This window comes from Pleurodeles waltl, chromosome 5 (assembly GCF_031143425.1).
Source record: "Pleurodeles waltl isolate 20211129_DDA chromosome 5, aPleWal1.hap1.20221129, whole genome shotgun sequence".
NCBI lineage: Eukaryota > Metazoa > Chordata > Amphibia > Caudata > Salamandridae > Pleurodeles > Pleurodeles waltl.
Genome location: NC_090444.1, coordinates 722,000,605 through 722,022,177, shown reverse-complemented (window position 1 = coordinate 722,022,177; position 21,573 = coordinate 722,000,605).

The window sequence follows — 21,573 nt, the reverse complement described above, 5'->3', positions numbered from 1 at the left end:
GCTAGAGGCCAGAATCTACAGGTAGGCACTTTGCAAAAAACAGCTCTGTTTTCTGTCAAAAAATGGGATGTGTCCACATTGCGCTTTGGGGCATTTCCTGTCGCGGGCGCTAGGCCTACCCACACAAGTGAGGTATCATTTTTATCGGGAGACTTGGGGGAACGCTGGGTGGAAGGAAATTTGTGGCTCTTCTCAGATTCCAGAACTTTCTGCCACAGAAATGTGAGGAACATGTGTTTTTTTAGCCAAATTTTGAGGTTTGCAAAGGATTCTGGGTAACAGAACCTGGTCAGAGCCCACAAGTCACCCCATCTTGGATTCCCCTAGGTCTCTAGTTTTCAAAAATGCACAGGTCTGGTAGGTTTCCCTAGGTGCCGGCTGAGCTACAGGCCAAAATCTACAGGTAGGCACTTTGCAAAAAACAACTATGTTTTCTTTCAAAAAATGGGATGTGTCCACGTTGCGCTTTGGGGCATTTCCTGTCGCGGGCGCTAGGCCTACCCACACAAGTGAGGTATCATTTTTCTCGGGAGCCTTGGGGGAACGCTGGGTGGAAGGAAATTTGTGGCTTTTCTCAGATTCCAGAACTTTCTGCCACAGAAATGTGAGGAACATGTGTTTTTTTAGCCAAATTTTGAGGTTTGCAAAGGATTCTGGGTAACAGAACCTGGTCAGAGCCCACAAGTCACCCCATCTTGGATTCCCCTAGGTCTCTAGTTTTCAAAAATGCACAGGTCTGGTAGGTTTCCCTAGGTGCCGGCTGAGCTAGAGGCCAAAATCTACAGGTAGGCACTTTGCAAAAAACAACTCTGTTTTCTTTCAAAAAATGGGATGTGTCCACGTTGCGCTTTGGGGCATTTCCTGTCGCGGGCGCTAGGCCTACCCACACAAGTGAGGTATCATTTTTATCGGGAGCCTTGGGGGAACGCTGGGTGGAAGGAAATTTGTGGCTCCTCTCAGATTCCAGAACTTTCTGCCACAGAAATGTGAGGAACATGTGTTTTTTTTGCCAAATTTTGAGGTTTGCAAAGGATTCTGGGTAACAGAACCTGGTCAGAGCCCACAAGTCACCCCATCTTGGATTCCCCTAGGTCTCTAGTTTTCAGAAATGCACAGGTCTGGTAGGTTTCCCTAGGTGCCGGCTGAGCTAGAGGCCAAAATCTACAGGTAGGCACTTTGCAAAAAACAACTCTGTTTTCTTTCAAAAAATGGGATGTGTCCACGTTGCGCTTTGGGGCATTTCCTGTCGCGGGCGCTAGGCCTACCCACACAAGTGAGGTATCATTTTTATCGGGAGACTTGGGGGAGCGCTGGGTGGAAGGAAATGTGTGGCTCCTCTCAGATTCCAGAACTTTCTGCCACAGAAATGTGAGGAGCATGTTTTTTTTTAGCCAAATTTTGAGGTTTGCAAAGGATTCTGGGTAACAGAACCTGGTCAGAGCCCCCACAAGTCACCCCATCTTGGATTCACCTGGGTCTCTAGTTTTCAGAAATGCACAGGTTTGGTAGGTTTCCTTAGGTGCCGGCTGAGCTAGATGCCAAAACCTACAGGTAGGCACTTTGCAAAAAACACCTCTGTTTTCTTTCAAAAAATGTGATGTGTCCACGTTGCGCTTTGGGGCATTTCCTGTCGCGGGCGCTAGGCCTACCCACACAAGTGAGGTATCATTTTTATCGGGAGACTTGGGGGAATGCTGGGTGGAAGGAAATTTGTGCCTCCTCTCAGATTCCAGAACTTTCTGCCACAGAAATGTGAGGAAAATTTGTTTTTTTAGCCATATTTTGAGGTTAGCAAAGGATTCTGGGTAACAGAACCTGGTCAGAGCCCCACACGTCACCCCATCTTGGATTCCCCTAGGTCTCTAGTTTTAAAAAATGCACAGGTTTGGTAGGTTTCCCTAGGTGCCGGCTGAGCTAGAGGCCAGAATCTACAGGTAGGCACTTTGCAAAAAACAGCTCTGTTTTCTGTCAAAAAATGGGATGTGTCCACATTGCGCTTTGGGGCATTTCCTGTCGCGGGCGCTAGGCCTACCCACACAAGTGAGGTATCATTTTTATCGGGAGACTTGGGGGAACGCTGGGTGGAAGGAAATTTGTGGCTCTTCTCAGATTCCAGAACTTTCTGCCACAGAAATGTGAGGAACATGTGTTTTTTTAGCCAAATTTTGAGGTTTGCAAAGGATTCTGGGTAACAGAACCTGGTCAGAGCCCACAAGTCACCCCATCTTGGATTCCCCTAGGTCTCTAGTTTTCAAAAATGCACAGGTCTGGTAGGTTTCCCTAGGTGCCGGCTGAGCTAGAGGCCAAAATCTACAGGTAGGCACTTTGCAAAAAACAACTATGTTTTCTTTCAAAAAATGGGATGTGTCCACGTTGCGCTTTGGGGCATTTCCTGTCGCGGGCGCTAGGCCTACCCACACAAGTGAGGTATCATTTTTCTCGGGAGCCTTGGGGGAACGCTGGGTGGAAGGAAATTTGTGGCTTTTCTCAGATTCCAGAACTTTCTGCCACAGAAATGTGAGGAACATGTGTTTTTTTAGCCAAATTTTGAGGTTTGCAAAGGATTCTGGGTAACAGAACCTGGTCAGAGCCCACAAGTCACCCCATCTTGGATTCCCCTAGGTCTCTAGTTTTCAAAAATGCACAGGTCTGGTAGGTTTCCCTAGGTGCCGGCTGAGCTAGAGGCCAAAATCTACAGGTAGGCACTTTGCAAAAAACAACTCTGTTTTCTTTCAAAAAATGGGATGTGTCCACGTTGCGCTTTGGGGCATTTCCTGTCGCGGGCGCTAGGCCTACCCACACAAGTGAGGTATCATTTTTATCGGGAGCCTTGGGGGAACGCTGGGTGGAAGGAAATTTGTGGCTCCTCTCAGATTCCAGAACTTTCTGCCACAGAAATGTGAGGAACATGTGTTTTTTTAGCCAAATTTTGAGGTTTGCAAAGGATTCTGGGTAACAGAACCTGGTTAGAGCCCCACAAGTCACCCCATCTTGGATTCCCCTAGGTCTCTAGTTTTCAAAAATGCACAGGTTTGGTAGGTTTCCCTAGGTGCCGGCTGAGCTAGAGGCCAAAATCTACAGGTAGGCACTTTGCAAAAAACACCTCTGTTTTCTTTCAAAAAATGGGATGTGTCCACGTAGCGCTTTGGGGCATTTCCTGTCGCTGCTGCTAGGCCTACCCACACAAGTGAGGTATCATTTTTATCGGGAGACTTGGGGGAACGCTGGGTGGAAGGAAATTTGTGCCTCCTCTCAGATTCCCGAACTTTCTGCCACAGAAATGTGAGGAACATGTGTTTTTTTAGCCAAATTTTGAGGTTTGCAAAGGATTCTGGGTAACAGAACCTGGTCAGAGCACCACAAGTCACCCCATCTTGGATTCCCCTAGGTCTCTAGTTTTCAAAAATGCACAGGTTTGGTAGGTTTCCCTAGGTGCCGGCTGAGCTAGAGGCCAAAATCTACAAGTAGGCACTTTCCAAAAAACACCTCTGTTTTCTTTAAAAAAATGGGATGTATCCACGTTGCACTTTGGGGGCATTTCCTGTCGCGGGCGCTAGGCCTACTTACACAAGTGAGGTATCATTTTTATCAGGAGACTTGGGGGAACGCTGGGTGGAAGGAAATTTGTGGCTCCTCTCAGATTCCAGAACTTTCTGCCACAGAAATGTGAGGAACATGTGTTTTTTTTTAGCCAAATTTTGAGGTTTGCAAAGGATTCTGGGTAACAGAACCGGGTCAGAGCCCACAAGTCACCCCATATTGGATTCCCCTAGGTCTCTAGTTTTAAAAAATGCACAGGTTTGGTAGGTTTCCCGAGGTGCCGGCTGAGCTACAGACCAAAATCCACAGGTAGGCACTGTTTTCTATGAAAAAATGTGATGTGTCAGCGTTGTGTTTTGGGCCATTTCCTGTTGTGGACGCTAGGCCTACCCACACAAGTGAGGTATCATCTTTATCGGAGACTTGGGGGAACGCTGGGTGGAAGGAAATTTGTGGCTCTTCTTAGATTCCAGAACTTTCTGCCACAGAAATGTGAGGAACATGTGTTTTTTTAGCCAAATTTTGAGTTTTGCAAAGGATTCTGGGTAACAGAACCTGGTCAGAGCCCACAAGTCACCCCATCTTGGATTCCCCTAGGTCTCTAGTTTTCAGAAATGCACAGGTCTGGTAGGTTTCCCTAGGTGCCGGCTGAGCTAGAGGCCAAAATCTACAGGTAGGCACTTTGCAAAAAACAACTCTGTTTTCTTTCAAAAAATGGGATGTGTCCACGTTGCGCTTTGGGGCATTTCCTGTCGCGGGCGCTAGGCCTACCCACACAAGTGAGGTATCATTTTTATCAGGAGACTTGGGGGAGCGCTGGGTGGAAGGAAATGTGTGGCTCCTCTCAGATTCCAGAACTTTCTGCCACAGAAATGTGAGGAGCATGTGTTTTTTTAGCCAAATTTTGAGGTTTGCAAAGGATTCTGGGTAACAGAACCTGGTCAGAGCCCCACAAGTCACCCCATCTTGGATTCCCCTGGGTCTCTAGTTTTCAGAAATGCACAGGTTTGGTAGGTTTCCTTAGGTGCCGGCTGAGCTAGATGCCAAAACCTACAGGTAGGCACTTTGCAAAAAACACCTCTGTTTTCTTTCAAAAAATTTGATGTGTCCACGTTGCGCTTTGGGGCATTTCCTGTCGCGGGCGCTAGGCCTACCCACACAAGTGAGGTATCATTTTTATCGGGAGACTTGGGGGAATGCTGGGTGGAAGGTAATTTGTGCCTCCTCTCAGATTCCAGAACTTTCTGCCACAGAAATGTGAGGAAAATTTATTTTTTTAGCCATATTTTGAGGTTAGCAAAGGATTCTGGGTAACAGAACCTGGTCAGAGCCCCACACGTCACCCCATCTTGGATTCCCATAGGTCTCTAGTTTTAAAAAATGCACAGGTTTGGTAGGTTTCCCTAGGTGCCGGCTGAGCTAGAGGCCAGAATCTACAGGTAGGCACTTTGCAAAAAACAGTTCTGTTTTCTGTCAAAAAATGGGATGTGTCCACATTGCGCTTTGGGGCATTTCCTGTCGCGGGCGCTAGGCCTACCCACACAAGTGAGGTATAATTTTTATCGGGAGACTTGGGGGAACGCTGGTTGGAAGGAAATTTGTGGCTCTTCTCAGATTCCAGAACTTTCTGCCACAGAAATGTGAGGAACATGTGTTTTTTTAGGCAAATTTTGAGGTTTGCAAAGGATTCTGGGTAACAGAACCTGGTCAGAGCCCACAAGTCACCCCATCTTGGATTCCCCTAGGTCTCTAGTTTTCAAAAATGCACAGGTCTGGTAGGTTTCCCTAGGTGCCGGCTGAGCTAGAGGCCAAAATCTACAGGTAGGCACTTTGCAAAAAACAACTCTGTTTTCTTTCAAAAAATGGGATGTGTCCACGTTGCGCTTTGGGGCATTTCCTGTCGCGGGCGCTAGGCCTACCCACACAAGTGAGGTATCATCTTTATCGGAGACTTGGGGGAACGCTGGGTGGAAGGAAATTTGTGGCTCTTCTTAGATTCCAGAACTTTCTGCCACAGAAATGTGAGGAACATGTGTTTTTTTAGCCAAATTTTGAGTTTTGCAAAGGATTCTGGGTAACAGAACCTGGTCAGAGCCCACAAGTCACCCCATCTTGGATTCCCCTAGGTCTCTAGTTTTCAGAAATGCACAGGTCTGGTAGGTTTCCCTAGGTGCCGGCTGAGCTAGAGGCCAAAATCTACAGGTAGGCACTTTGCAAAAAACAACTCTGTTTTCTTTCAAAAAATGGGATGTGTCCACGTTGCGCTTTGGGGCATTTCCTGTCGCGGGCGCTAGGCCTACCCACACAAGTGAGGTATCATTTTTATCGGGAGCCTTGGGGGAACGCTGGGTGGAAGGAAATTCGTGGCTCTTCTCAGATTCCAGAACTTTCTGCCACAGAAATGTGAGGAACATGTGTTTTTTTAGCCAAATTTTGAGGTTTGCAAAGGATTCTGGGTAACAGAACCTGGTCAGAGCCCACAAGTCACCCCATCTTGGATTCCCCTAGGTCTCTAGTTTTCAAAAATGCACAGGTCTGGTAGGTTTCCCTAGGTGCTGGCTGAGCTAGAGGCCAAAATCTACAGGTAGGCACTTTGCAAAAAACAACTCTGTTTTCTTTAAAAAAATGGGATGTGTCCACGTTGCGCTTTGGGGCATTTCCTGTCGCGGGCGCTAGGCCTACCCACACAAGTGAGGTATCATTTTTATCGGGAGACTTGGGGGAGCGCTGGGTGGAAGGAAATGTGTGGCTCCTCTCAGATTCCAGAACTTTCTGCCACAGAAATGTGAGGAGCATGTGTTTTTTTAGCCAAATTTTGAGGTTTGCAAAGGATTCTGGGTAACAGAACCTGGTCAGAGCCCCACAAGTCACCCCATCTTGGATTCCCCTGGGTCTCTAGTTTTCAGAAATGCACAGGTTTGGTAGGTTTCCTTAGGTGCCGGCTGAGCTAGAAGCCAAAACCTACAGGTAGGCACTTTGCAAAAAACACCTCTGTTTTCTTTCAAAAAATGTGATGTGTCCACGTTGCGGTTTGGGGCATTTCCTGTCGCGGGCGCTAGGCCTACCCACACAAGTGAGGTATCATTTTTATCGGGAGACTTGGGGGAATGCTGGGTGGAAGGAAATTTGTGCCTCCTCTCAGATTCCAGAACTTTCTGCCACAGAAATGTGAGGAAAATTTATTTTTTTAGCCATATTTTGAGGTTAGCAAAGGATTCTGGGTAACAGAACCTGGTCAGAGCCCCACACGTCACCCCATCTTGGATTCCCCTAGGTCTCTAGTTTTAAAAAATGCACAGGTTTGGTAGGTTTCCCTAGGTGCCGGCTGAGCTAGAGGCCAGAATCTACAGGTAGGCACTTTGCAAAAAACAGCTCTGTTTTCTGTCAAAAAATGGGATGTGTCCACATTGCGCTTTGGGGCATTTCCTGTCGCGGGCGCTAGGCCTACCCACACAAGTGAGGTATCATTTTTATCGGGAGACTTGGGGGAACGCTGGGTGGAAGGAAATTTGTGGCTCTTCTCAGATTCCAGAACTTTCTGCCACAGAAATGTGAGGAACATGTGTTTTTTTAGCCAAATTTTGAGGTTTGCAAAGGATTCTGGGTAACAGAACCTGGTCAGAGCCCACAAGTCATCCCATCTTGGATTCACCTAGGTCTCTAGTTTTCAAAAATGCACAGGTCTGGTAGGTTTCCCTAGGTGCCGGCTGAGCTAGAGGCCAAAATCTACAGGTAGGCACTTTGCAAAAAACAACTCTGTTTTCTTTCAAAAAATGGGATGTGTCCACGTTGCGCTTTGGGGCATTTCCTGTCGCGGGCGCTAGGCCTACCCACACAAGTGAGGTATCATTTTTATCGGGAGCCTTGGGGGAACGCTGGGTGGAAGGAAATTTGTGGCTCTTCTCAGATTCCAGAACTTTCTGCCACAGAAATGTGAGGAACATGTGTTTTTTTAGCCAAATTTTGAGGTTTGCAAAGGATTCTGGGTAACAGAACCTGGTCAGAGCCCACAAGTCACCCCATCTTGGATTCCCCTAGGTCTCTAGTTTTCAAAAATGCACAGGTCTGGTAGGTTTCCCTAGGTGCCGGCTGAGCTAGAGGCCAAAATCTACAGGTAGGCACTTTGCAAAAAACAACTCTGTTTTCTTTCAAAAAATGGGATGTGTCCACGTTGCGCTTTGGGGCATTTCCTGTCGCGGGCGCTAGGCCTACCCACACAAGTGAGGTATCATTTTTATCGGGAGCCTTGGGGGAATGCTGGGTGGAAGGAAATTTGTGGCTCCTCTCAGATTCCAGAACTTTCTGCCACAGAAATGTGAGGAACATGTGTTTTTTTAGCCAAATTTTGAGGTTTGCAAAGGATTCTGGGTAACAGAACCTGGTCAGAGCCCCACAAGTCACCCCATCTTGGATTCCCCTAGGTCTCTAGTTTTAAAAAGTGCACAGGTTTGGTAGGTTTCCCTAGGTGCCGGCTGAGCTAGAGGCCAAAATCTACAAGTAGGCACTTTGCAAAAAACACCTCTGTTTTCTTTAAAAAAATGGGATGTGTCCACATTGCGCTTTGGGGCATTTCCTGTCGCTGCTGCTAGGCCTACCTACACAAGTGAGGTATCATTTTTATCGGGAGACTTGGGGGAACACTGGGTGGAAGGAAATTTGTGCCTCCTCTCAGATTCCCGAACTTTCTGCCACAGAAATGTGAGGAACATGTGTTTTTTTAGCCAAATTTTGAGGTTTGCAAAGGATTCTGGGTAACAGAACCTGGTCAGAGCACCACAAGTCACCCCATCTTGGATTCCCCTAGGTCTCTAGTTTTCAAAAATGCACAGGTTTGGTAGGTTTCCCTAGGTGCCGGCTGAGCTAGATGCCAAAATCTACAGGTAGGCACTTTGCAAATAACACCTCTGTTTTCTTTCAAAAAATGTGATGTGTCCACGTTGCGCTTTGGGGCATTTCCTGTCGCGGGCGCTAGGCCTACCCACACAAGTGAGGTATCATTTTTATCGGGAGACGTGGGGGAACGCTGGGTGGAAGGAAATTTGTGGCTCCTCTCAGATTCCAGAACGTTCTGCCACAGAAATGTTAGGAACAAGTGTTTTTTTAGCCAAATTTTGAGGTTTGCAAAGGATTCTGGGTAACAGAACCTGGTCAGAGCCCCACAAGTCACCCCATCTTGGATTCCCCTAGGTCTCTAGTTTTAAAAAATGCACAGGTTTGGTAGGTTTCCCTAGGTGCCGGCTGAGCTAGAGGCCAAAATCTACAAGTAGGCACTTTGCAAAAAACACCTCTGTTTTCTTTCAAAAAATGGGATGTATCCACGTTGCACTTTGGGGGCATTTCCTGTCGCGGGCGCTAGGCCTACCCACACAAGTGAGGTATCATTTTTATCAGGAGACTTGGGGGAACGCTGGGTGGAAGGAAATTTGTGGCTCCTCTCAGATTCCAGAACTTTCTGCCACAGAAATGTGAGGAACATGTGTTTTTTTTAGCCAAATTTTGAGGATTGCAAAGGATTCTGGGTAACAGAACCTGGTCAGAGCCCACAAGTCACCCCATATTGGATTCCCCTAGGTCTCTAGTTTTAAAAAATGCACAGGTTTGGTAGGTTTCCCGAGGTGCCGGCTGAGCTACAGACCAAAATCCACAGGTAGGCACTGTTTTCTTTGAAAAAATGTGATGTGTCAGCGTTGTGTTTTGGGCCATTTCCTGTTGTGGACGCTAGGCCTACCCACACAAGTGAGGTATCATCTTTATCGGAGACTTGGGGGAACGCTGGGTGGACGGAAATTTGTGCCTCCTCTCAGATTCCAGAACGTTCTGCCACAGAAATGTGAGGAACATGTGTTTTTTTAGCCAAATTTTGAGGTTTGCAAAGGATTCTGGGTAACAGAACATGGTCAGAGCCCACAAGTCACCCCATCTTGGATTCCCCTAGGTCTCTAGTTTTAAAAAATGCACAGGTTTGGTAGGTTTCCCTAGGTGCCGGCTGAGCTAGAGGCCGAAATCTACAAGTAGGCACTTTGCTAAAAACACCTCTGTTTTCTTTCAAAAAATGGGATGTTTCCTCGTTGCACTTTGGGGCATTTCCTGTCGCGGGCGCTAGGCCTACCCACACAAGTGAGGTATCATTTTTATCGGGAGACTTGGGGGAACGCTGGGTGGAAGGAAATTTGTGGCTCCTCTCAGATTCCAGAACTTTCTGCCACAGAAATGTGAGGAACATGTGTTTTTTTTAGCCAAATTTTGAGGTTTGCAAAGGATTCTGGGTAACAGAACCTGGTCAGAGCCCACAAGTCACCCCATCTTGGATTCCCCTAGGTCTCCAGTTTTCAAAAATGCACAGGTCTGGTAGGTTTCCCTAGGTGCCGGCTGAGCTAGAGGCCAAAATCTACAGGTAGGCACTTTGCAAAATACACCTCTCTTTTCTTAAAAAAAATGGGATGTGTCCACGTTGCGCTTTGTGGCATTTCCTGTCGCGGGCGCTAGGCCTACCCACACAAGTGAGGTATCATTTTTATCAGGAGACTTGGGGGAACGCTGGGTGGAAGGAAATTTGTGCCTCCTCTCAGATTCCAGAACTTTCTGCCACAGAAATGTGAGGAACATGTGTTTTTTTAGCCAAATTTTGAGGTTTGCAAAGGATTCTGGGTAACAGAACCTGGTCAGAGCCCACAAGTCACCCCATCTTGGATTCCCCTAGGTCTCCAGTTTTCAAAAATGCACAGGTCTGGTAGGTTTCCCTAGGTGCCGGCTGAGCTAGAGGCCAAAATCTACAGGTAGGCACTTTGCAAAATACACCTCTCTTTTCTTAAAAAAAATGGGATGTGTCCACGTTGCGCTTTGTGGCATTTCCTGTCGCGGGCGCTAGGCCTACCCACACAAGTGAGGTATCATTTTTAACAGGAGACTTGGGGGAACGCTGGGTGGAAGGAAATTTGTGCCTCCTCTCAGATTCCAGAACTTTCTGCCACAGAAATGTGAGGAACATGTGTTTTTTTAGCCAAATTTTAAGGTTTGCAAAGGATTCTGGGTAACAGAACCTGGTCAGAGCCCACAAGTCACCCCATATTGGATTCCCCTAGGTCTCTAGTTTTAAAAAATGCACAGGTTTGGTAGGTTTCCCGAGGTGCCGGCTGAGCTACAGACCAAAATCCACAGGTAGGCACTGTTTTCTTTGAAAAAATGTGATGTGTCAGCGTTGTGTTTTGGGCCATTTCCTGTTGTGGACGCTAGGCCTACCCACACAAGTGAGGTATCATCTTTATCGGAGACTTGGGGGAACGCTGGGTGGACGGAAATTTGTGCCTCCTCTCAGATTCCAGAACTTTCTGCCACAGAAATGTGAGGAACATGTGTTTTTTTAGCCAAATTTTAAGGTTTGCAAAGGATTCTGGGTAACAGAACCTGGTCAGAGCCCACAAGTCACCCCATCTTGGATTTCCCTAGGTCTCCAGTTTTCAAAAATGCACAGGTCTGGTAGGTTTCCCTAGGTGCCGGCTGAGCTAGAGGCCAAAATCTACAGGTAGGCACTTTGCAAAAAACACCTCTGTTTTCTTTCAAAAAATGGCATGTGTCCACGTTGCGCTTTGGGGCATTTCCTGTCGAGGGCGCTAGTCCTACCCACACAAGTGAGGTATCATTTTTATCGGGAGACTTGGGGGAACGGTGGGTGGAAGGAAATTTGTGGCTCCTCTCAGATTCCAGAACGTTCTGCCACAGAAATGTGAGGAACATGTGTTTTTTTAGCCAAATTTTGAGGTTTGCAAAGGATTCTGGGTAACAGAACCTGGTCCGAACCCACAAGTCACCTCATCTTGGATTCCCCTAGGTCTCTAGTTTTCAAAAATGCACAGGTTTGGTAGGTTTCCCTAGGTGCCGGCTGAGCTAGAGGCCAAAATCTACAGGTAGGCACTTTGCAAAAAACACCTCTGTTTTCTTTAAAAAAATGGGATGTGTCCATGTTGCGCTTCGGGGCATTTCCTGTCGCGGGCGCTACGCCTACCCACACAAGTGAGGTATCATTTTTATCAGGAGACTTGGGGGAACGCTGGGTGGAAGGAAATTTGTGCCTCCCCTCAGATTCCAGAACTTTCTGCCACAGAAATGTGAGGAACAAGTGTTTTTGTTAGACAAATTTTGAGGTTTGCAAAGGATTCTGGGTAACAGAACCTGGTCAGAGCCCACAAGTCACCCCATCTTGGATTCCCCTAGGTCTCTAGTTTTCAAAAATGCACAGGTTTGGTAGGTTTCCCTAGGTGCCCGCTGAGCTACAGGCCAAAATCCACAGGTAGGCACTGTTTTCTATGAAAAAATGTGATGTGTCCACGTTGAGTTTTGGGCCATTTCCTGTTGCGGACGCTAGGCCTACCCACACAAGTGAGGTATCATTTTTATCGGGAGACTTGGGGGAACGCTGGGTGGAAGGAAATTTGTGCCTCCTCTCAGATTCCAGAACTTTCTGCCACAGAAATGTGAGGAACATGTGTTTTTTTAGCCAAATTTTGAGGCTTGCAAAGGATTCTGGGTGACAGAACCTGGTCAGAGCACCACAAGTCACCCCATCTTGGATTCCCCTAGGTCTCTAGTTTTCAAAAATGCACAGGTTTGGTAGGTTTCCCTAGGTGCCGGCTGAGCTAGAGGCCAAAATCTACAGGTAGGCACTTTACAAATAACACCTCTGTTTTCTTTAAAAAAATGTGATGTGTCCACGTTGCGCTTTGGGGCATTTCCTGTCGCGGGCGCTAGGCCTACCCACACAAGTGAGGTATCATTTTTATCGGGAGACTTGGAGGAACGCTGGGTGGAAGGAAATTTGTGGCTCCTCTCAGATTCCAGAACGTTCTGCCACAGAAATGTGAGGAACATGTGTTTTTTTAGCCAAATTTTGAGGTTTGCAAAGGATTCTGGGTAACAGAACCTGGTCAGAGCCCCACAAGTCACCCCATCTTGGATTCCCCTAGGTCTCTAGTTTTCAAACATGCACAGGTTTGGTAGGTTTCCCGAGGTGCCGGCTGAGCTAGAGGCCAAAATCTACAAGTAGGCACTTTGCAAAAAACACCTCTGTTTTCTTTCAAAAAATGGGATGTTTCCACGTTGCACTTTGGGGCATTTCCTGTCGCGGGCGCTAGGCCTACCCACACAAGTGAGGTATCATTTTTATCGGGAGACTTGGGGGAACGCTGGGTGGAAGGAAATTTGTGGCTCCTCTCAGATTCCAGAACTTTCTGCCACAGAAATGTGAGGAACATGTGTTTTTTTTAGCCAAATTTTGAGGTTTGCAAAGGATTCTGGGTAACAGAACCTGGTCAGAGCCCACAAGTCACCCCATCTTGGATTCCCCTAGGTCTCTAGTTTTCAAACATGCACAGGTTTGGTAGGTTTCCCTAGGTGCCGGCTGAGCTAGAGGCCAAAATCTACAGGTAGGCACTTTGCAAAAAACACCTGTTTTCTTTCAAAAAATGGGATGTGTCCACGTTGCGCTTTGGGGCATTTCCTGTCGCGGGCGCTAGGCCTACCCACACAAGTGAGGTATCATTTTTATCGGGAGACTTGGGGGAACGGTGGGTGGAAGGAAATTTGTGGCTCCTCTCAGATTCCAGAACGTTCTGCCACAGAAATGTGAGGAACATGTGTTTTTTTAGCCAAATTTTGAGGTTTGCAAAGGATTCTGGGTAACAGAACCTGGTCAGAGCCCACAAGTCACCTCATCTTGGATTCCCCTAGGTCTCTAGTTTTCAAAAATGCACAGGTTTGGTAGGTTTCCCTAGGTGCCGGCTGAGCTAGAGGCCAAAATCTACAGGTAGGCACTTTGCAAATAACACCTCTGTTTTCTTTAAAAAAATGTGATGTGTCCACGTTGCGCTTTGGGGCATTTCCTGTCGCGGGCGCTAGGCCTACCCACACAAGTGAGGTATCATTTTTATCGGGAGACTTGGGGGAACGCTGGGTGGAAGGAAATTTGTGTCTCCTCTCAGATTCCAGAACTTTCTGCCACAGAAATGTGAGGAACATGTGTTTTTTTAGCCAAATTTTGAGGTTTGCAAAGGATTCTGGGTAACAGAACCTGGTCAGAGTCCACAAGTCACCCCATCTTGGATTCCCCTAGGTCTCTAGTTTTAAAAAATGCACAGGTTTGGTAGGTTTCCCTAGGTGCCGGCTGAGCTAGAGGCCAAAATCTACAAGTAGGCACTTTGCAAAAAACACCTCTGTTTTCTTTCAAAAAATGGGATGTATCCACGTTGCACTTTGGGGGCATTTCCTGTCGCGGGCGCTAGGCCTACCCACACAAGTGAGGTATCATTTTTATCAGGAGACTTGGGGGAACGCTGGGTGGAAGGAAATTTGTGGCTCCTCTCAGATTCCAGAACTTTCTGCCACAGAAATGTGAGGAACATGTGTTTTTTTTAGCCAAATTTTGAGGATTGCAAAGGATTCTGGGTAACAGAACCTGGTCAGAGCCCACAAGTCACCCCATCTTGGATTCCCCTAGGTCTCTAGTTTTAAAAAATGCACAGGTTTGGTAGGTTTCCCGAGGTGCCGGCTGAGCTACAGACCAAAATCCACAGGTAGGCACTGTTTTCTATGAAAAAATTTGATGTGTCAGCGTTGTGTTTTGGGCCATTTCCTGTTGTGGACGCTAGGCCTACCCACACAAGTGAGGTATCATCTTTATCGGAGACTTGGGGGAACGCTGGGTGGACGGAAATTTGTGCCTCCTCTCAGATTCCAGAACGTTCTGCCACAGAAATGTGAGGAACATGTGTTTTTTTAGCCAAATTTTGAGGTTTGCAAAGGATTCTGGGTAACAGAACCTGGTCAGAGCCCACAAGTCACCCCATCTTGGATTCCCCTAGGTCTCTAGTTTTAAAAAATGCACAGGTTTGGTAGGTTTCCCTAGGTGCCGGCTGAGCTAGAGGCCGAAATCTACAGGTAGGCACTTTGCAAAAAACACCTCTGTTTTCTTTCAAAAAATGGGATGTTTCCTCGTTGCACTTTGGGGCATTTCCTGTCGCGGGCGCTAGGCCTACCCACACAAGTGAGGTATCATTTTTATCGGGAGACTTGGGGGAACGCTGGGTGGAAGGAAATTTGTGGCTCCTCTCAGATTCCAGAACTTTCTGCCACAGAAATGTGAGGAACATGTGTTTTTTTTAGCCAAATTTTGAGGTTTGCAAAGGATTCTGGGTAACAGAACCTGGTCAGAGCCCACAAGTCACCCCATCTTGGATTCCCCTAGGTCTCCAGTTTTCAAAAATGCACAGGTCTGGTAGGTTTCCCTAGGTGCCGGCTGAGCTAGAGGCCAAAATCTACAGGTAGGCACTTTGCAAAATACACCTCTCTTTTCTTAAAAAAAATGGGATGTGTCCACGTTGCGCTTTGTGGCATTTCCTGTCGCGGGCGCTAGGCCTACCCACACAAGTGAGGTATCATTTTTATCAGGAGACTTGGGGGAACGCTGGGTGGAAGGAAATTTGTGCCTCCTCTCAGATTCCAGAACTTTCTGCCACAGAAATGTGAGGAACATGTGTTTTTTTTGCCAAATTTTGAGGTTTGCAAAGGATTCTGGGTAACAGAACCTGGTCAGAGCCCACAAGTCATCCCATCTTGGATTCCCCTAGGTCTCCAGTTTTCAAAAATGCACAGGTCTGGTAGGTTTCCCTAGGTGCCGGCTGAGCTAGAGGCCAAAATCTACAGGTAGGCACTTTGCAAAATACACCTCTCTTTTCTTAAAAAAAATGGGATGTGTCCACGTTGCGCTTTGTGGCATTTCCTGTCGCGGGCGCTAGGCCTACCCACACAAGTGAGGTATCATTTTTATCAGGAGACTTGGGGGAACGCTGGGTGGAAGGAAATTTGTGGCTCCTCTCAGATTCCAGAACTTTCTGCCACAGAAATGTGAGGAACATGTGTTTTTTTAGCCAAATTTTAAGGTTTGCAAAGGATTCTGGGTAACAGAACCTGGTCAGAGCCCACAAGTCACCCCATTTTGGATTTCCCTAGGTCTCCAGTTTTCAAAAATTCACAGGTCTGGTAGGTTTCCCTAGGTGCCGGCTGAGCTAGAGGCCAAAATCTACAGGTAGGCACTTTGCAAAAAACACCTCTGTTTTCTTTCAAAAAATGGGATGTGTCCACGTTGCACTTTGGGGCATTTCCTGTCGCGGGCGCTAGGCCTACCCACACAAGTGAGGTATCATTTTTATCGGGAGACTTGGGGGAACGGTGGGTGGAAGAAAATTTGTGGCTCCTCTCAGATTCCAGAACGTTCTGCCACAGAAATGTGAGGAACATGTGTTTTTTTAGCCAAATTTTGAGGTTTGCAAAGGATTCTGGGTAACAGAACCTGGTCAGAGCCCACAAGTCACCTCATCTTGGATTCCCCTAGGTCTCTAGTTTTCAAACATGCACAGGTTTGGTAGGTTTCCCTAGGTGCCGGCTGAGCTAGAGGCCAAAATCTACAGGTAGGCACTTTGCAAAAAACACCTGTTTTCTTTCAAAAAATGGGATGTGTCCACGTTGCGCTTTGGGGCATTTCCTGTCGCGGGCGCTAGGCCTACCCACACAAGTGAGGTATCATTTTTATCTGGAGACTTGGGGGAACGGTGGGTGGAAGGAAATTTGTGGCTCCTCTCAGATTCCAGAACGTTCTGCCACAGAAATGTGAGGAACATGTGTTTTTTTAGCCAAATTTTGAGGTTTGCAAAGGATTCTGGGTAACAGAACCTGGTCAGAGCCCACAAGTCACCTCATCTTGGATTCCCCTAGGTCTCTAGTTTTCAAAAATGCACAGGTTTGGTAGGTTTCCCTAGGTGCCGGCTGAGCTAGAGGCCAAAATCTACATGTAGGCACTTTGCAAATAACACCTCTGTTTTCTTTAAAAAAATGTGATGTGTCCACGTTGCGCTTTGGGGCATTTCCTGTCGCGGGCGCTAGGCCTACCCACACAAGTGAGGTATCATTTTTATCGGGAGACTTGGGGGAACGGTGGGTGGAAGAAAATTTGTGGCTCCTCTCAGATTCCAGAACGTTCTGCCACAGAAATGTGAGGAACATGTGTTTTTTTAGCCAAATTTTGAGGTTTGCAAAGGATTCTGGGTAACAGAACCTGGTCAGAGCCCACAAGTCACCTCATGTTGGATTCCCCTAGGTCTCTAGTTTTCAAACATGCACAGGTTTGGTAGGTTTCCCTAGGTGCCGGCTGAGCTAGAGGCCAAAATCTACAGGTAGGCACTTTGCAAAAAACACCTGTTTTCTTTAAAAAAATGGGATGTGTCCAGGTTGCGCTTTGGGGCATTTCCTGTCGCGGGCGCTAGGCCTACCCACACAAGTGAGGTATCATTTTTATCTGGAGACTTGGGGGAACGGTGGGTGGAAGGAAATTTGTGGCTCCTCTCAGATTCCAGAACGTTCTGCCACAGAAATGTGAGGAACATGTGTTTTTTTAGCCAAATTTTGAGGTTTGCAAAGGATTCTGGGTAACAGAACCTGGTCAGAGCCCACAAGTCACCTCATCTTGGATTCCCCTAGGTCTCTAGTTTTCAAAAATGCACAGGTTTGGTAGGTTTCCCTAGGTGCCGGCTGAGCTAGAGGCCAAAATCTACAGGTAGGCACTTTGCAAATAACACCTCTGTTTTCTTTAAAAAAATGTGATGTGTCCACGTTGCGCTTTGGGGCATTTCCTGTCGCGGGCGCTAGGCCTACCCACACAAGTGAGGTATCATTTCTATCGGGAGACTTGGGGGAACGCTGGGTGGAAGGAAATTTGTGGCTCCTCTCAGATTCCAGAACGTTCTGCCACAGAAATGTGAGGAACATGTGTTTTTTTAGCCAAATTTTGAGGTTTGCAAAGGATTCTGGGTAACAGAACCTGGTCAGAGCCCCACAAGTCACCCCATCTTGGATTCCCCTGGGTCTCTAGTTTTCAGAAATGCACAGGTTTGGTAGGTTTCCTTAGGTGCCGGCTGAGCTAGATGCCAAAATCTACAGGTAGGCACTTTGCAAAAAACACCTCTGTTTTCTTTCAAAAAATGTGATGTGTCCACGTTGCGCTTTGGGGCATTTCCTGTCGCGGGCGCTAGGCCTACCCACACAAGTGAGGTATCATTTTTATCGGGAGACTTGGGGGAATGCTGGGTGGAAGGAAATTTGTGCCTCCTCTCAGATTCCAGAACTTTCTGCCACAGAAATGTGAGGAAAATTTGTTTTTTTAGCCATATTTTGAGGTTAGCAAAGGATTCTGGGTAACAGAACCTGGTCAGAGCCCCACACGTCACCCCATCTTGGATTCCCCTAGGTCTCTAGTTTTAAAAAAATGCACAGGTTTGGTAGGTTTCCCTAGGTGCCGGCTGAGCTAGAGGCCAGAATCTACAGGTAGGCACTTTGCAAAAAACAGCTCTGTTTTCTGTCAAAAAATGGGATGTGTCCACATTGCGCTTTGGGGCCTTTCCTGTCGCGGGCGCTAGGCCTACCCACACAAGTGAGGTATCATTTTTATCGGGAGACTTGGGGGAACGCTGGGTGGAAGGAAATTTGTGGCTCTTCTCAGATTCCAGAACTTTCTGCCACAGAAATGTGAGGAACATGTGTTTTTTTAGCCAAATTTTGAGGTTTGCAAAGGATTCTGGGTAACAGAACCTGGTCAGAGCCCACAAGTCACCCCATCTTGGATTCCCCTAGGTCTCCAGTTTTCAAAAATGCACAGGTCTGGTAGGTTTCCCTAGGTGCCGGCTGAGCTAGAGGCCAAAATCTACAGGTAGGCACTTTGCAAAAAACAACTCTGTTTTCTTTAAAAAAATGGGATGTGTCCACGTTGCGCTTTGGGGCATTTCCTGTCGCGGGCGCTAGGCCTACCCACACAAGTGAGGTATCATTTTTATCGGGAGCCTTGGGGGAACGCTGGGTGGAAGGAAATTTGTGGCTCCTCTCAGATTCCAGAACTTTCTGCCACAGAAATGTGAGGAACATGTGTTTTTTTAACCAAATTTTGAGGTTTGCAAAGGATTCTGGGTAACAGAACCTGGTCAGAGCACCACAAGTCACCCCATCTTGGATTCCCCTAGGTCTCTAGTTTTCAAAAATGCACAGGTTTGGTAGGTTTCCCTAGGTGCCGGCTGAGCTAGAGGCCAAAATCTACACGTAGGCACTTTGCAAAAAACACCTCTGTTTTCTTTCAAAAAATGGGATGTGTCCACGTTGCGCTTTGGAGCATTTCCTGTCGCTGCTGCTAGGCCTACCCACACAAGTGAGGTATCATTTTTATCGGGAGACTTGGGGGAACGCTGGGTGGAAGGAAATTTGTGCCTCCTCTCAGATTCCAGAACTTTCTGCCACAGAAATGTGAGGAACATGTGTTTTTTTAGCCAAATTTTGAGGTTTGCAAAGGATTCTGGGTAACAGAACCTGGTCAGAGCACCACAAGTCACCCCATCTTGGATTCCCCTAGGTCTCTAGTTTTCAAAAATGCACAGGTTTGGTAGGTTTCCCTAGGTGCCGGCTGAGCTAGAGGCCAAAATCTACAGGTAGGCACTTTGCAAAAAACACCTCTGTTTTCTTTAAAAAAATGGGATGTGTCCATGTTGCGCTTCGGGGCATTTCCTGTCGCGGGCGCTACGCCTACCCACACAAGTGAGGTATCATTTCTATCGGGAGACTTGGGGGAACGCTGGGTGGAAGGAAATTTGTGGCTCCTCTCAGATTCCAGAACGTTCTGCCACAGAAATGTGAGGAACATGTGTTTTTTTAGCCAAATTTTGAGGTTTGCAAAGGATTCTGGGTAACAGAACCTGGTCAGAGCCCCACAAGTCACCCCATCTTGGATTCCCCTGGGTCTCTAGTTTTCAGAAATGCACAGGTTTGGTAGGTTTCCTTAGGTGCCGGCTGAGCTAGATGCCAAAATCTACAGGTAGGCACTTTGCAAAAAACACCTCTGTTTTCTTTCAAAAAATGTGATGTGTCCACGTTGCGCTTTGGGGCATTTCCTGTCGCGGGCGCTAGGCCTACCCACACAAGTGAGGTATCATTTTTATCGGGAGACTTGGGGGAATGCTGGGTGGAAGGAAATTTGTGCCTCCTCTCAGATTCCAGAACTTTCTGCCACAGAAATGTGAGGAAAATTTGTTTTTTTAGCCATATTTTGAGGTTAGCAAAGGATTCTGGGTAACAGAACCTGGTCAGAGCCCCACACGTCACCCCATCTTGGATTCCCCTAGGTCTCTAGTTTTAAAAAAATGCACAGGTTTGGTAGGTTTCCCTAGGTGCCGGCTGAGCTAGAGGCCAGAATCTACAGGTAGGCACTTTGCAAAAAACAGCTCTGTTTTCTGTCAAAAAATGGGATGTGTCCACATTGCGCTTTGGGGCCTTTCCTGTCGCGGGCGCTAGGCCTACCCACACAAGTGAGGTATCATTTTTATCGGGAGACTTGGGGGAACGCTGGGTGGAAGGAAATTTGTGGCTCTTCTCAGATTCCAGAACTTTCTGCCACAGAAATGTGAGGAACATGTGTTTTTTTAGCCAAATTTTGAGGTTTGCAAAGGATTCTGGGTAACAGAACCTGGTCAGAGCCCACAAGTCACCCCATCTTGGATTCCCCTAGGTCTCCAGTTTTCAAAAATGCACAGGTCTGGTAGGTTTCCCTAGGTGCCGGCTGAGCTAGAGGCCAAAATCTACAGGTAGGCACTTTGCAAAAAACAACTCTGTTTTCTTTAAAAAAATGGGATGTGTCCACGTTGCGCTTTGGGGCATTTCCTGTCGCGGGCGCTAGGCCTACCCACACAAGTGAGGTATCATTTTTATCGGGAGCCTTGGGGGAACGCTGGGTGGAAGGAAATTTGTGGCTCCTCTCAGATTCCAGAACTTTCTGCCACAGAAATGTGAGGAACATGTGTTTTTTTAACCAAATTTTGAGGTTTGCAAAGGATTCTGGGTAACAGAACCTGGTCAGAGCACCACAAGTCACCCCATCTTGGATTCCCCTAGGTCTCTAGTTTTCAAAAATGCACAGGTTTGGTAGGTTTCCCTAGGTGCCGGCTGAGCTAGAGGCCAAAATCTACAGGTAGGCACTTTGCAAAAAACACCTCTGTTTTCTTTCAAAAAATGGGATGTGTCCACGTTGCGCTTTGGAGCATTTCCTGTCGCTGCTGCTAGGCCTACCCACACAAGTGAGGTATCATTTTTATCGGGAGACTTGGGGGAACGCTGGGTGGAAGGAAATTTGTGCCTCCTCTCAGATTCCAGAACTTTCTGCCACAGAAATGTGAGGAACATGTGTTTTTTTAGCCAAATTTTGAGGTTTGCAAAGGATTCTGGGTAACAGAACCTGGTCAGAGCACCACAAGTCACCCCATCTTGGATTCCCCTAGGTCTCTAGTTTTCAAAAATGCACAGGTTTGGTAGGTTTCCCTAGGTGCCGGCTGAGCTAGAGGCCAAAATCTACAGGTAGGCACTTTGCAAAAAACACCTCTGTTTTCTTTAAAAAAATGGGATGTGTCCATGTTGCGCTTCGGGGCATTTCCTGTCGCGGGCGCTACGCCTACCCACACAAGTGAGGTATCATTTTTATCAGGAGACTTGGGGGAACGCTGGGTGGAAGGAAATTTGTGCCTCCCCTCAGATTCCAGAACTTTCTGCCACAGAAATGTGAGGAACAAGTGTTTTTGTTAGCCAAATTTTGAGGTTTGCAAAGGATTCTGGGTAACAGAACCTGGTCAGAGCCCACAAGTCACCCCATCTTGGATTCCCCTAGGTCTCTAGTTTTCAAAAATGCACAGGTTTGGTAGGTTTCCCTAGGTGCCCGCTGAGCTACAGGCCAAAATCCACAGGTAGACACTGTTTTCTATGAAAAAATGTGATGTGTCCACGTTGAGTTTTGGGCCATTTCCTGTTGCGGACGCTAGGCCTACCCACACAAGTGAGGTATCATTTTTATCGGGAGACTTGGGGGAACGCTGGGTGGAAGGAAATTTGTGCCTCCTCTCAGATTCCAGAACTTTCTGCCACAGAAATGTGAGGAACATGTGTTTTTTTAGCCAAATTTTGAGG